The sequence below is a fragment of the Rhincodon typus genome, chromosome 1, assembly GCF_021869965.1.
Source record: "Rhincodon typus isolate 14 chromosome 1, sRhiTyp1.1, whole genome shotgun sequence".
NCBI classification, from domain to species: Eukaryota; Metazoa; Chordata; class Chondrichthyes; order Orectolobiformes; family Rhincodontidae; genus Rhincodon; species Rhincodon typus.
Window position 1 is genome coordinate 105,177,812 of NC_063332.1, and position 15,676 is coordinate 105,193,487.

Here is a 15,676-nt window from a genome sequence, read left to right on the forward strand (position 1 = left end):
GTCCATTACACAAGAAAAGATAAAATCACTTCTACCTCCTGGAGCAAAGCTTCTCAGTTTCAAATTCTTTGTTACCTAGTCAGGGAATATCGTACACAGGAAAATACTGTTATCTGGCTAATACTGCCCTGACACAAAATCGAAAGTCTCGATAGGTAACTTTGTTTTGACAAGGCATATTAGGATCAGCCAAAAGTTGTGCTCAACCATCAAGTTCCTGAATGTAGTGGATATAACTGGATCAGAAGTGATCAGAAGCCAATTCGTTTCTTACAAGATAGCTGTTCCATTAAGCCATGACATTAGAATCCAGCCAATAACATGGGGAAAAACTTGCATCCACGTTCTGTGCATAGAAAACTGGAAAAATCTAGCATAGCCAATTTACTTCCTTATAAATGACATGGTTACAGAAGAGGTCATCAGAAAGAGACACTAAATCATCAACGCTCTTTGAAAGTATTACAGGGACCACAGAGCACTCAGCCTCCTATGCTCCAGATGACACATAAGTGAGAGCAAAGTATGTTGTGAAGAGAGAATGAGGAGGTTGCAAATGGATAGATAGGTTGAGGAAATGGAAAAAATATCTGGCAGATGGAGTATAATGTATAAAAATATAAACTTGTTCATTTTAACAGGAAGAATAAAAAAAGCTGCATATTACTTAAATGGAGAGCGACTAAGAATTCAGAGGTATCTAGGTGTGCGAGTCCAGAATGATAGATCACTGTTTTAACATTAACAGTCATCCTTTTAGGACAGAAGCAAGGAGAATTTCTTTTTCTCACTGTTGTGCAATTTTGAAATTCTCTGCCTCGGAGAGTGGTAGAATGGGGTAATTGAATATGTGTGAAGGTAGACAGGAATTTGGAATTCAAAATGTAAACAGATAGCAGGAATTCATTGAAAGGCAGAGCAGGCTTGAGGGGCCAAATGGCAAAAATTTTGTTCCTCAGTCCTAAGTTCACTTGAGAGATTTTTTATTAAATCTTCAAAAACAGAAGTGCACGAACCTGAAGCTAATAGTGTGACACGGGTTGGTAATTGATTGCAAGGTTGGAAAGAGTGCAGGAGTTAGTTCTCTGAATGCCAGGATGTATTAAGGAACATTTGCCAAAAGATCTGTACTGGGGCCTCTGCTTTTCATTGTACATATTAATGAATTGAAAGAATACAGTTGTATATCCAGTTTAACAGCCGACACTAAGTGACACAGTAAATTTTGTGGATTGCAGCAGGAAATTGCAAAGAGATATGGAAAGCTTGTGTGAATGGTCAAATCTATAGCAAATGGAATTCAATGTGGAAAAAAGTGAGAGAAGCAGATCAGACAAACTCAAAGCAATATATTTTCTGAACTGTGAGCAACTAGGAGCTGTGGAGAAGCAAAGAGCTTTGTGTATCCAGGTGTACAGATTATTGAACATTAGTGCAACCATACCTAAAGTAATCAAAAAGGCTGATGGCATAGCCTTTATTTCAAAGGGGTAGGAATACAAATTTGAGCAAAACATGCCTTTTCTTTTACAGTTAGAATACTACATGCACTTTGAGTAGAAGCTTCAGGAAGAGGTAAGGTCCTGGGGAGTGTTGCTGGACAAAAGAGACCTTAGAGTGCAGGTTGATGGTTCCTTAAAAGTGGAGTTCCAGGTAGATAGGACTGTGAAGGCTTTTGGATATGCTTGTCTTTATTAGTCAGTGCATTGAATAAAAGAGTTTGGAGGTCATGTTGCACTGTACAGGTCATTGGTTAGGCCACTGCATGCAATTTTGGTTTCCCTGCTATAGGAAGGACGTTGTGAAACTTGAAAGGGTTCAGAAAAGACAAGGACATTGACAGGGTTGGAGCATTTGAGCTAGAGGGAGAGGCTGAATAGGCTGGGGCTATTTTCACTGGAGCGTCAGAGGCCGAGGGGTGACCTTATAGAGATTTATAAAATACTAAGGGGTATGGATAGCGTAAGTAGACAAAGGTCTTTTCCCTGGGATGGGGGAGTCCAAAACTAGAGGGCATAGGTTTAAAGTGAGAGGGCAAAGATTTAAAAAAGAAAAGAGACTTAAGGGACAACTTTTTCCACACAGAGGGTCGTGCATTTATGGAATGAGCTGCACGAGGAAGTGGTGGAGGCTAGTGCAATTACAACATTTGAAAAGGCATCTGCATGGGTATATGAATAGGAAGGGTTTGGAGGGATATGGGCCAAATGCTGGCGAATGGGACTAGATTAATTTAGGTAATCTGGTCGGCACGGACTGAAAGGTCCGTTTCCGTGCTGTATTTCTCTATGACTCCAATATATAGACCTTGAAGAGAATACTGCACAGATTTACTAGGTTGGTTCTTGGGTTTGAAGGGTTAAATTACAAGGAAAAATTACATGCACTTTGTGTTCCATTTTTTAAAATCATTGAACAGGCTAGACATAGAGAAACTATTTCCTCTAGTGACAGGACCCAGAACAAGGAAGCATAATATTAAAAACTGTGCCTCGACTAGTTTTCTGAAAAAGGCTAAGGGAAATTCAGAATTTCTTTCCCAAAAGGCTGTGCACACATTGAGTCAATTGAAAAGTTAAAGAATTAAATGTTAGGATGCTGTATGAATGGACTATGGCAAAAAGGCAAGTAACAAGGATTCGGATTAGTCATGATCTAATTGGATGGCAGAATGGGATCAAGGGACAAAAGGGCCTACTCCCATTCCCATGTTCCTACAAGTAGAATTTTTTTAAAAGCAGCCTGCTGGAGTATCTTAACTCCGCAGTGAAGTGACTACATCACTTCCGATTTAGTAAAGCCCAATCTGCGAAGTCTAAATTAACATGCACCAACTACATCACTGTGAATATATTAAGCTTAAAATGGATCACAATCTTACACAACCTGCATATTATGCTGTAACAGACTGCAAAGAGCTTGCATATATTGTAAGGTACATCTGTTTATACAGGTACAGTCAAGATAAAACTGTCAAGAGCTAATAAGTACCCTTCAGATTTTGCCAAAACAAAGAACTATTAAGGACCTTTATCAATAAATGTAGATGGATGGTTATGATAATGGATTCACGAAGCCAGGCAGGTTTGTAACATAGCTTTCATAGTTCACATGCCTCGACCTCCCGCCTGGTAATAAAATGCACTTTGAATCCAAGCTAAAGGGCTAAAGTGACAACTAAAGATACTGGTTAGTGTGGAATTGAAATGGAATGCAGCAATGAAAAGGCTGTGTGAAATCAATGCTTACAATTCTTAACCATTTAATGGGACAATTGCATCTGCTTCAATAGCACTCATTTGGCATCAAGCCCTTGGTCCGAAAGAATTGCTTTTTTTCCTAAACCTGCCTTTATTTATTACAGTATTTAAATCTTTTTAATGATAAAACAAACTGCTCATACATCATCCTACGGACCAAAATTAGCTGGAGAAAGAAAAGCACAACAGTGTTGGCCAAACAGCAGCTCTACTCTGTCTTGGAAACATGTTGTTCAAATCAACATATTCTATAAATAGCAGCTAGTCCTTCCAGGAGAAAACAAAGGGGAAGGAGAAAAGCAGTTTCTCAGATTTGAAGCCAAGTTTAGAGATTTCAGTTCTAAAGATCTGCAGAGAGAGAGAGTTGGATACTTTCCTCAGCATAAATACTGCAAAGTGGCAGCCACTGTCTGATGTAATTCATGGTACTTGGCACAGAGTGGTCCCAGTGAGTGAAGCCACATCCTCTGGTGGAATGTGCCAACTGAAGAGGTGAGCTGGTGTGATAGATCATGCAACCAACCACCAGCACCCATCCCCTGCACTCCAAACATGACATCGTTGACCCCAAACAAGCTGAGGTTTAGCCTTCTGCATCTCAGTGGACAAGAAGTCCTAAAGGGACTACAATCCTCAACGGCTTTCAACCAATTGAATTGCTTGGCAAAGGAAGCTTCAAGTGGAAAACTGGCAACCAGAATCATTAAGAGGGGTTATGGTGCAGGAGGAGGCCATTCAGCCTACTGTGCCTGCAACTACTCTCTAAATGAGCATTATGACTTCATGTCTTTCTCTTGCCTTTTTACAATGTGAATAATCATCCAATGCCCTCTTGAAAGTTCCATCACATTTCCAGGCAGTGTTTCCCAAATCTGAACCACTCGTCATGTCAAAAGTTTTTGTGATCTGTGATGCGAGTTTCTCAAATCACATTTGCTTCTATTGCAAATGATATTAAATCTGTGCCCTCAAGTTCTTGATCTTTTTACAAGAGGGCACAGTTTCTCACTGGCTACACTATCCAGCCTCATGATTTTGAAAACTTCTCAGAACTTTAGCCTTCACCTCTCGATGGAGAAGAGATCCAACTTCCCCAATCTTTTCTCATACCTTGAAGCATCTTTGTAAATGTCTTCTGCACCCTCTCCAATGCATTCACATCCTTCCTAACATGTGGCACCCAGAACTGTACATAATACTCTATCTGAGATGTAACAAGTGTCTTATACAAAAATCAACATCACCTCCTTATACTTGACTCTATAATAAAGGTTAGGATACTGTATGCTTTATTAATTGTTCTTTAATCTGGCCTGCCAGGCCCCGTCCAGGGTCTGGTAAGTAATGAACTTTTAGAGTGGGAAGGGATGAGAGTGTAGGGAGGGGGACGGGAGTCAGGTTTTGGAGGCAGGGAGGAACAAGGAGAAGTGGAGCATCTTCAAAGGTGTTGCTCCCAGAGTGTACAGAGCTCCCTCAATTAATGAGGGCCCCGTTCTTCTCGCCTTCTCAAAAAGGCCATTTCAAAAACACAGTCTTTACATTCTGGTCTACCTGCCATTGACCATCATATTATGGTAATGGGGTTGAAATGAAAAACCCTTAATTGCCACTTATATCGGCAGTTAAAGGCTGCAATAAGCCTAAGGGTCGACAGCCTGTCTAATGGACGGTTTACCCACTTCCCCCTATACTACAGGGAAAGGGTCGGTGATAAGCAGGAAGGAGGTGGCCTATGTCCTCCATTTCAAAAAACACCTAGTGACGTGGCTGTAAAATCTAGTCCTTGGAATCAACAGTGCCAATCTACACCAGTTACAAGCAGTACTTTATACACTGATGACCTTGTAGGGTTAGGTGCAGGTTATACTTCTGTTAAGCTGATGCAGGATTCTCAAATCATGGTTGGGACTCTGCCAAAATTGTAGTTATTCTAATGCTGTCCTGTCAGACTTAAGCCTGGAGTCCACCAAACTGACTGCAGATTTTCGGAAACGTCTATGCTTTGATGGACCAAAGTGGCACGTGCTTATTGCGTTTTCCCAAATCCATCCCTTTCCTCGGCAACAATCTGTGAATAAGTCTAGTTGTATGTAACCCCAAGGTTACAATTTACCCAGGCGGAGCTTCTGACCTCAATTCCATCCCATCTCAAAGACCATTTATCTCTGTCACAATATTATCACGCAACTCTGTTGGTGTGCCTCATCTGGCAACTGTTGCTACAACCCTCATTCATGCTTGCTCCATTTAGACTCGACCATTATAACCACTTGTGACCGGTGCCCCACACACTACCCCCTGTAAAATGGAGTTCACCTGTTGTTCACGTGTTAACTCACACCAAGTCCTATTCCCCTAACATCCCCGTACTCCCAGACTTAGACTTTACTGGTCAAACAACGTTGTGATTTTAAAATTCTCATTCTTCCTTGCAAATCTCTCCACGACTACAATCTTCTATATCTCTATCTTCTCCTCCAGTCCCACAACCCTCAGATATCAGCAGAACTTTCAGTTTGTTCTCGAGCATTCCTGATTTTAAATGTTTCACGATTCAAGACTGTACCTTCTGTTGCTCTGCAATACCTTTCCTTCATGTCTCTGCCTCTTTAATCCCTTTTCTTCCTTTAAGAGGCTCCTTAAATTCTAGTTCTTCGACCAACATTTTAGTCACTTCACTGCATATTTCCTCATGTATGCTTGGCTATCGACTTTGTTTTTTAGTGTTCCTGTTGAGGTGCCTTGGGGCATTTAACACGTCAAAAGCACCATATAAAAAGAAGTTGTTGATTTAAGACACAAGGAATTGCAGTTCAATGTAAAAGAGTAGTTTCTATAAATTTCTGATTCATTGCAGTGGTCACATCATTGAGGAAGGCAAGTGTAGAAAGAAGGAAGCCTTCAATTTTTTTTAAATAATTCACCTTCACGAGCAATAAACTCCAGGAAATATTCAAAGGTGTGCCTGTTTAAAAGCTAAATGAATGAAGAATATACTCCACCACTAAAGGAGTTTAAATTAGTTTATGTCACAACCTTGCATGCTTTTATTCTTATTTTCATTCATTCATTTTTCCACAATAGTATGCTCCCCATGCTGTACAAAACTCCTGAAATGGAGTCGGGGTGAGGAACAAGGATAGAAATAAGGCTTGTCAGAACCATTACTATTATTACCATAATCTGTATTTTGGAGGCTCATGTTGTAGTAGCACTAGAAAACACATTCACTAATGTTCAGTATTTCATTCAGCAGAAGCGGACTCTCCTCTGCCCAGTTACATCAAGGGAGGAACTCATGTTTCAAAGCAAGCGGCAGGAAGAAATCCAAACCTGACTCTATGCTGTGCTAACTCACTGAGGCACACAAGACTCTGACAACAAGGATACAAGTATAACAGCAATTTAACAAAAAGTATATCACAATAAACATTTTATCTACCTAAATACAGGCTTCAGTGTGAGGAGTCGTTGGAACTACACAATTAATTAAAAAAACTAAACCTGCACACATTACATGCAGTTTAAAAAATTCAGTTATATTTTTTACAGATGGTCATTGGACATCCTTGCATATAGAAAAATGTGATTATTTCCCACACATTTACTTCATTCACAAATGTGGGCTGGAATACAATAAAAATTTGAATTAGATTCTGCACTGACTTTTAAAATCTTTTACTTGAAGGTCCACAGGACATTTAGTTTCTTTCAACTCACATTCTTTCTTAGGGGGCTGCATTTTCAATCAAGTAAATCAGCTTTCTGGTCTTCCTGCACTTTTCTGTGTTTCTAAGAATTCTGTGCCTTAAGAGAGTCAATGTGGGTGATACATAAAACAATATACATCAAAAAAATTACAGCCTGTTGCCTTTTAGCTAAAGCTGAATTTACTTATTTGTGTGTACCAACCCACAAGCTTCTACTTCACCTGTTTTTCTTTCAGTTGCAGTCTAACTCTTCCTTGCCATGCTGCTTTCCTCCAACATGGATCAGCCGCACTGAACACTGGACTGGGAGAGACAGAGAAGCTATGAGCTCAGCCTTGCCCTTGTCTGGGCATGCGTCCCTGTCAAAACAAATAGGACGCAAAGATTTGCAGAGAAGCGGCATTCCACAGCATTGTTAAGCCTGAATATATTAGAAACAGAAAATTGCAAGAGAAAAAGATTCAAGTTCAAAGGTCAGGTATCGAAGGGCATTGTTAAACTGCCATTGTTTGATGAGCAGCAACTAGTCAAACAGGAGGCTGTGATCATACATTCACTGAGTGAAGAAATAAAGCAAAACAATTATACAAACAGAAAACAGAGCCAGCAGCTAGGATACTTCCTTGCCATGTAAAGTGAGAGGCATTTTCAGCACAGTCGGCAATAAATAGAGCAATCTGATGGAAACAATGTGGTGCAGAATGTTGGGAGCATCAATGTGTCAATGCATAGTATTGTACAATACAGACATGCACATTCCCCCCAAAATACCCCTCCCCCATGCAATTCAGAGTTCCCTTCTCCTGTAGGTCACCAGAAAGGCAATGGTGGCCTCTGCTCAGTGGTGGTGGGGAAAATGATCAATAAGACTATTCTGCTGGCTACTTTCACACAGATCAGAATGGACAACTAGAAACTGACCTTGCTTTCAAATCCACAGCTTTGATTCACTCCTTTTGCAGAATCTTCTCCAGTCAGATGTCCCTGCCTGCACTCCTTGACAGTTATTTATTCTAGCTTATTGCTGGTTCCCCATTATCTGATCTTGCAGTCACTGCACACCTTCTGGCATTTTCTTCTAAAAAACTCGCTGTGCATTTGCTTTTCCTATCTTCAAATATCACCTGGAACTTTTGCTAAATTCCCTCATTCCTTTCTTGGTGCCCATCTCTCTCAAAGACAATGCTCTATGTGGAAATACAAGCTGATACTGTTGTTGGATCCATCTGAAATTTAAACACGGTAGGAAAAAGGGAAAATAAAGAACAATTTCCAACCAAATCTGTTCTGAAATTAATGACAACTGTTCTGTTGTCTTTAGCTTATTTTGTTGAATTATTCATTGCCTTTTTAATTCTTATTACATTGGTCTAAGTGCCCAAAGAAAAATTGTTTCAACCTTCAAAACAATTTTAAAATGACAGGACTTTACAGCAACATGAATTATAAAATTATACCTTAATAAAGTTTCAAAAGCTCATTTGGCAGAGGTCATGCATTCAGTGGGACATGAAAGAGTTTACTGATATTGCAGAAGGTTAGATTCTCAGTAACTAAATTCTTCCAAGGTTGATTTGAATTTTAAAGAATTTTTCAGCAAACCATTCAAAAAGGTTGAATCATTTGTCACACAAAACTACTGTCGTCACCGATGATTAACAACCTTAAACACTTCGCAGTGCACCTATTTTCAGTGTTTTATTTATTGCTTTAACTAGCCCTCAAGAAAGCAATGACTGAAGGTAGTGATTACAAATAACAGATTCCATCAATAGTGAAGAATGTGTGTGTGGATTAGTCGCCTAAATACCAGCTGGTGAACTTGACCCTAGATCTATTCTAATGCAAACAGTCAATCACATTACTTGTGTTTGTGGGGAGGTGAATATTTATTCTATTCTCAGCATTGACACCTTGACATGAAACTCGGTGCCAGAATGAAGCACACTTGAAAACCTTTGTTGCAGAGATGTGAGACCTATGGAATTGCAGACTGAAAAAGATAGCTAACCAAGTGAGTGTGCCACATGTGACTACACAACATGAGACATACACACACACACACACACACACACACACGTTCTGTGCCCATAACAACAAATTATAACAACAGCAATTTGCACTTAATTGGCGAACATTGCAGAAAAATGTCAGGAGGCACTTCAGAGTGTAGGAAATACAAATGCCAAACCCAAGTAGTAGAGATTAGAAAGATCAAACTTTGATTTAAAAGGTGGTGCCTAAAGAATGAGAGTGCGGTGGTGAGATAGAGGGTTTTCAAGAGACAGTTTCAATCAATCAGTCTGATTTATTCCTGGTCTCTAAACTATTTTGCACCAAGATTACATTTAATCTGGACTCAGGAATGTGGTAACATAGGAGGCTAAATGTTAACTACAGAATCTGCGAACACTTCATGACAACTTTCACTATATCCGTAAATACGATCAAAGATGCAAATTTAACAAGGAAGGTGCTATGCAGTGAATTGTTCTAAAGTGATGCACTGCAACCTCATTATAGAATACACCTACGTATGATTCTACAATTAATATTGGGAAAAGGTGTGCATTGAAGTAACAGCTTTTTTGATATAGTTTTAATCATTCCATTTGCTCAGTGACAAAAACATCCTTCAGTATCATAAGATTTCTGCATTGGATTCTGCTTCAAGATGACAGTTGTTTACATTTGGACTGATTGAGATGAGAATAACTTCATGAATATGCACCATTAATTTGTTCCAATTAATTGATTTTCTTCCTTTTTGACATCCAATCATCTCTATTTATGGCAAACTGAAAATTTGCAAGGTACCTGAATCAAGCAATAAATCTTGCTTTAACTTTTTAAACAGCATTTAGTCAGCTAGAAACAATGCCCAGATCCAAGTGGAATGAATGATTGGAGGAGCAAATTACTGCAGATGCTGGAATATGAACTAGAAACAAAAAAATGTTGGAAATCAGTGGGTCAGGCAGCATCCATTGAGAGACAGCATGCTAACGTCGAGTCTAGATTACTCTTTATCAGAGCTGAATGATTGTCAGAGAAAGCACTGTGCAGGGCATACATTTAAATACAAGGGCATAACAGTTTATGGTCATATTTGAGCACATTGATCATGAGACTGGGAAGAGAGTGACCTCCTCGTGTGAAAAGACACTGTGCAGAGCAAGAGGGGTTGTCAGGTGTCTCAGAAAACAGAAATAAGGATTTTTATTCACTGGGACCTTTATATACACATTGCACAGAAAAACTAGCATCATAGATAAATCTGAAAGATTGTCACAAGATGTTATTTTGGAGCAAACAGATTTTGCTAAACTATTTATAAACTATGGGCAGAATGTGTTTAATGAGCACGTTTTCTGATTATGAAATATGTTCAGGCACTTCCAGGTACTACCAGACTCAAAAGAGCATAACATCAGAACAACCTCTGTTTCCATATTACATGCAACTGTGGATAAATTTAATTTTAATGATATAGAATCAGTATTATCATTGCTTCAACTCAATAACATTCCAAATTGATCAGTAAATTTTGGGGTCTGAACCTTGCAAAGGTAATGATGGTGAAAATATCAGCATTTGCCACCTTTATTCTATTGAAACTGACAGAAGTTCTGGAGTCTGCATACATGTTGCATAATGCTGAAATTCAGATTTGCTGATGAATAGCGTTTCAACAGTACTGAGTCACTACTAATCAATGGAAAATTGATCAGATGAGAACTTGCTCCATTACACTGTTGGTCTTGCTGCAAAATGCCTTGACAAATCTACACCTTATTGAATGAGATACAACTGGATTTTTAACAGAATAACAACTTCACAATTACTACTGAACAATCTCAGTGGCTATGAAAAGCTGCTTTGACATTTGGAGAATTTCTTAATTAAAGTTACAAGTATTTGGGGTCAGTGTTTCTAACTACCTGGCTTGCTGTCTGGGTTTCTTTAATCTTGCTTGCTGATATCACTGCTGCTTGAAGCCTGGAGATACTCCTAACTTGGCGCTAGATTTAAAGTGACTTCAGGAGAGGGGGAAATAAATACCACAGTGGTCACTAGACTTTAAAGTCAGCAGCATACACTGTTACTCACTGCCTTCAAAATCCAGACCCATACTAAAGCCATGGTTAGGAAATTACTATGGTGTTAAGTGGTTATCCCTCAAGACAAAGCAAAGCAATGTATGAGAAATTAAGGTAAATTCTTAATTCTTATAATAATCTTCATTTCACATGGTGGGGAAGTGGATTTACTGCATGTGTGACATTCAGAAAGAGGTTCCAAACTCTAATTCTACCTTTCAATGAATTTCAGGCTATTTTAGTCAGGAAAGCTGCTACAGGCTCCATCACTTTGAGTATTTATTCTGCATCAAAACGGAAAACATTGGTACAAGTGGTTCACACAGAAACAGTTTAACAATTGAGCTCAGATAAGCCACAAACTTGGCAGCATTCAGTTGTTTGGTTCTTTAAAATACGCCCTTCCAATCAGTTTATTTGATTTGTATTTAAAGCAGGGCTTTGAAGCTTTTGCTTATTAAATTAAATATATTTGGTTTGAAGTAATTAGCTGCTCTGGATCAAACAAAGGTTACTTTACAGAAGCAAACAGGGATCCCATATAGGGTTAAGGGCTTGTAAAAACAGAGTTCATTAGATTAGTCCTCAAATGGTTTGAAAGTCTGAACTCCACCCAAGTGCACAATTCAGTGAACACCGAGAGTGCCACATTGCAGCAGTTGCTATTATAGAGTCATACAGCATGTAAACAAGCCCTTCAGCCCAATTTGTCCATGCTGACCAGGTTTCCAAAACTGAATTAGTGCCATTTGCCTGCATTTGGCCCACATCACTCAAACGCCTGTTATCCATTTACCTGTTTGAATGTCTTTGGAAACTCAAATCTCATTGCTGGTTCCCGTTCCAGTATTTATAGTGTCATACAGCACAGGACCAGGTCCTTCGGTCCAACCAGTCCATGCTGACCATAACTGGTCTCACCTGCCTGGGCTTGGCCCATATGCTTCCAAACATTTCTTCATGTTCTTATCTAAAGGTTTTTTAAACATTGTAACTGTACCCGCATTCACCTCTTCCTTTGGAAGGTCATTTCACACACAATCCACTCTGTGTAAGAAAATTGCCTCTCATGTCTTTTTAAAACTTTAGGACAGCAGCCAGTTCTCCCGACTTTCTGGTCAGCATTACGGCTTTAAACAACAGCACCAAAAAAAAAAACTTTGATTACCTGCTTATCCGGCTGTGATTTGCTTGGTGTTGTTGATACAGAATGGGCTGTTATTTTTGCAAAAAAGTTATTTTGTGTGAGAAAAAAAGTAAAGTATTGTTGAAATGCTTTGAGCCATTGGCATGTTAAACTTCCATTTAAATATTTTCAATATTGTCTCATATTAGGACAGCAGTAGATCGATTGGTACAGGAGGATGGTGTTAAAAACTCAATGGTAATACAGAGATTAATCAAACATGCTGGGAAAATGAAGGGGCAGGATTCAGGAATGGAGTAGAGAGAAGAATTTACAGAGAAGCTGAAAGCAAAGTAGCTCGAGGAAAAGGAATGCGAGAGCACTTGGGTCAGCTCGGGATGTCAAGTTGGAAAATGTCAAGATGCTGTGAGAAAGGAAGTAGGGATTGCTGGATACACAAACATGTGGGATACTAGTAAGGAGGTTGGTGTTTTAGGAGATGAATGTTGACTGAACTAAAAATGGCCAACTCTTACATCAGAATATGCAAAAAAGAGTCTGACCATATGGACAACTTCGTGAATATATTTTAAACATGGCTAAAAAGGAGGCATTGTCAAAGTTTTTTGTCATATGTTCATTAGGATTGAAATGCAAGAAAACAAAATTTAAAAGGAAACAACAATATATGTGGTAAGACAACAAGGCGCTGATTAGTTGGCCAATCCTTGGTTTGGAGTTGCAGCATGAACTGTGAACTGCCACAGTTAAGTGACTAAATTCAAACCTGGTAAGTCAACTCTGACTGGTCAGGGCATTACCACAGTGATGCAGCAGGGATTGGCTGGATTCACATCCACTTCTTCAAATGAAGTAGGTGAAATAAGTGGACATGTTCTTTTTCAAACAAAGAACAGGCCTGGTGTGTGATAAATGTAGTTTAAGCACCCACAAATGAATTACAATCTGAGCTTGATTGATTTCTTAAATTAGTCTCTGTTGCAATCCTTAACACAGTCAGGATTTTCTTAATCATTCAAGGGATATAGTATTTGTTGGCTGGGCTAGCAATTATTGTCAATCCATAAAGCAGTGATAAGGAGATGATGAACTAGCTTTTTGAATCATTGCAGTCTATATTGGAGATTACATCCTTTCTATGATGGATGTAATGCTAACTGGCTGGTAGTTTGCTGCTTTGTCTCCTTCCCCTTTTGAATAAATGAGTTACATTCACAATTTTTCAATCTAGTGAAACCTTCCACAAATCTAGGGTATTTTTAAGTAAATTAAAATCAACTCATCAACTATCTGACCAGCCATTTCTTCTATGCCTGAAGATGAAGTCCATAAGGATCGAGGCAGTCGTCAGCTCACAGACCCAACAAACTGCTCAATTCCTCCCTCCAGTTCAACACCAGTGGGTTTCACTTCCAAATGCTTTCTGAAGTGCTCCAACCACTCAGTTGTATCAAACTGTACCATTAACTATGAGTGGCAACTCACGATGGTCAATAAATGCCAGCACAAAAGCTTTTATGCAACTTTTGTATTGTCTGCACTTTTATTACCTGACATTCAATAAAGGAGAAACAAAAATAGAAGTTGCTGGAAAAGCTCAGCAGGTCTGGCAGCATCTGTGAAGAAAAATCAGACTTAACGTGTCAGGTCTGGTGACCATTCCTCAGAACTTACCGGAACCTGGACCCAAAACATTAACTCTGATTTCTCTTCACAGATGCTGCCAGCCCTTCAGAGCTTTTCCAGCAACTTCTATTTTTGTTTCTGATTTACAGCATCTGCAGTTCTTTCGGATTTTATTCTGTAAAGGTGATTGGCTTTCAATCATGCATTCAGCTAGCACGTTCAGCCTTTTCTGATAAATATACCTCGAAGTTCTGGCATCGTCCTTATGATTCCATTTTGTACCTTCTCTGGTGTTTGACAAACTGGCACCGGAATTGCTGCTTCTGGGCAAGACTCTTGCTTTGGAAAGTGGGGTGACTAACATCCCTTTAAGTCCTGTGTAAAAGCAACTCTATCTTACTACTGAGACAACAGCAGTCAGATAACCTGATTTTAAGTTACAATAATTGAAAGCCCAATCAACTTTATTGACAAAAAAAATGCAAACAGTGTAAAGGTTCCACAAAAGCTTTTGTGCTGCAGTAAACACTGCAGCTTTTCAACCTTTGTTGTGTATACACGGCAGTCCTGCAGAGGTCACATACCGCGCAGTGAGTGCTTACTCCCCAAAGGAAAGCAGCAGCAGGTTCAAATCAGGTGTTTATACATCCATGTAACATGACCCTCCTGTCTTTCAGGTCAGTGCATACATAATCATGTTAACTAACCTCCAATAGTTTACATGCAAATACTTGCTTGGTGGCACTTGTCAACATAAAACAAACATAAATTGGCAGGCACAATGTAAATTGGCTTCTATGATCACCATGTTTGCACATGCCCTTCACTTCTGGCACTGACACTTGGTTTGAATTCAGCACCAGTGACTGGGAGAGTCCATAAGAACTAGCTGTAAGGTGAGCGATAAAATTTATTCAAAAACTGACAAATTTGGCTGCAGCGAGTTAAAAGCTCGCAAAGCTGAGTTGCTCCCAGTGTTGCACCACTTGCGATGAGTTTGGGAGAAGTACTACTCAATACAGGATACTGTGCGTCAGCAATATTATTGGGACACATTACTCTGCAGCTATAGAGAATGCTCTAACTACTCGGAGTGCACATGCTGGGAGACAAAAGTAGAAGAAATGTTCCACTACTCAGCCATGTGAAGAGGATGAAATTCTCCCATAACAGAAATACATAAAGCCATGGAATACTTTTGAAAATGTATCTTTCATTCAATAACGCCTTGTATATACAGACTTCAATGTAAGGCTGCACTTCCCATTGAACACAGTGAGAGGAGAATTGCTTTGGCTGCAAGGTGAAGTGACATTACAATTATATTGTTTAAAAAATGCCAATTGTGGCCAAAACAGTGACAGTTAGCCTGTGCTGGGCAATGATGTACCAGCTTGCCAGCAGCACTTACTCCGTAATCTCCGAGGAGTAATAGTAAACTCAGCAGCTCAATGTCTGTAGAATTGCCATGAGAGGGTTTAACTGGGTGGAAGGCCATATAAGTACATGGTTCTCGTGGATGAAGTGCCTTCAAGAAAAAAGGAAAAGACAAAAATAAAGTGAGGGGAAAAAGAAATGCAATAACAAATTTTAAACAGTTAAAACCAGACTGGCTGTACTTCATCTGAATTGTTCTTGTGAAGTCTGGAGTTAGGGTGATGCTGCAGGTTGCCTCAGGGAGAGACCTTGAGATCAGCCACACGCCCTCCTTACCCTGAGTGGGTCAATTTCCTTTACAAAGACTTTTACCAAATCTCCACATCCAACACTGCCATTATGCTGGGATTTTCCAATTTTAAGTTAAAGTTTAACCTATTAATCATCTCTCAGGTA

The 15,676-nt window shown here is 39.4% G+C and overlaps 1 protein-coding gene across 6 annotated transcripts in view; it reads right to left on the reverse strand.

Annotated features, from left to right (window-relative positions):
* shroom3 (shroom family member 3) overlaps positions 1–15,676 on the reverse strand; it is a 400,329-nt gene that overhangs the window by 65,281 nt on the left and 319,372 nt on the right. The window contains exon 1 of one of the 6 annotated variants that reach the window (XM_048592626.1): positions 7,192–7,308. The exons of the other annotated variants lie outside the window; for them this stretch is intronic. The gene's annotated coding sequence lies outside the window, so the exon portion shown is untranslated. Of the gene's footprint in view, positions 1–7,191; positions 7,309–15,676 lie in introns of those variants that run through there. 6 annotated transcript variants of the gene reach the window in all.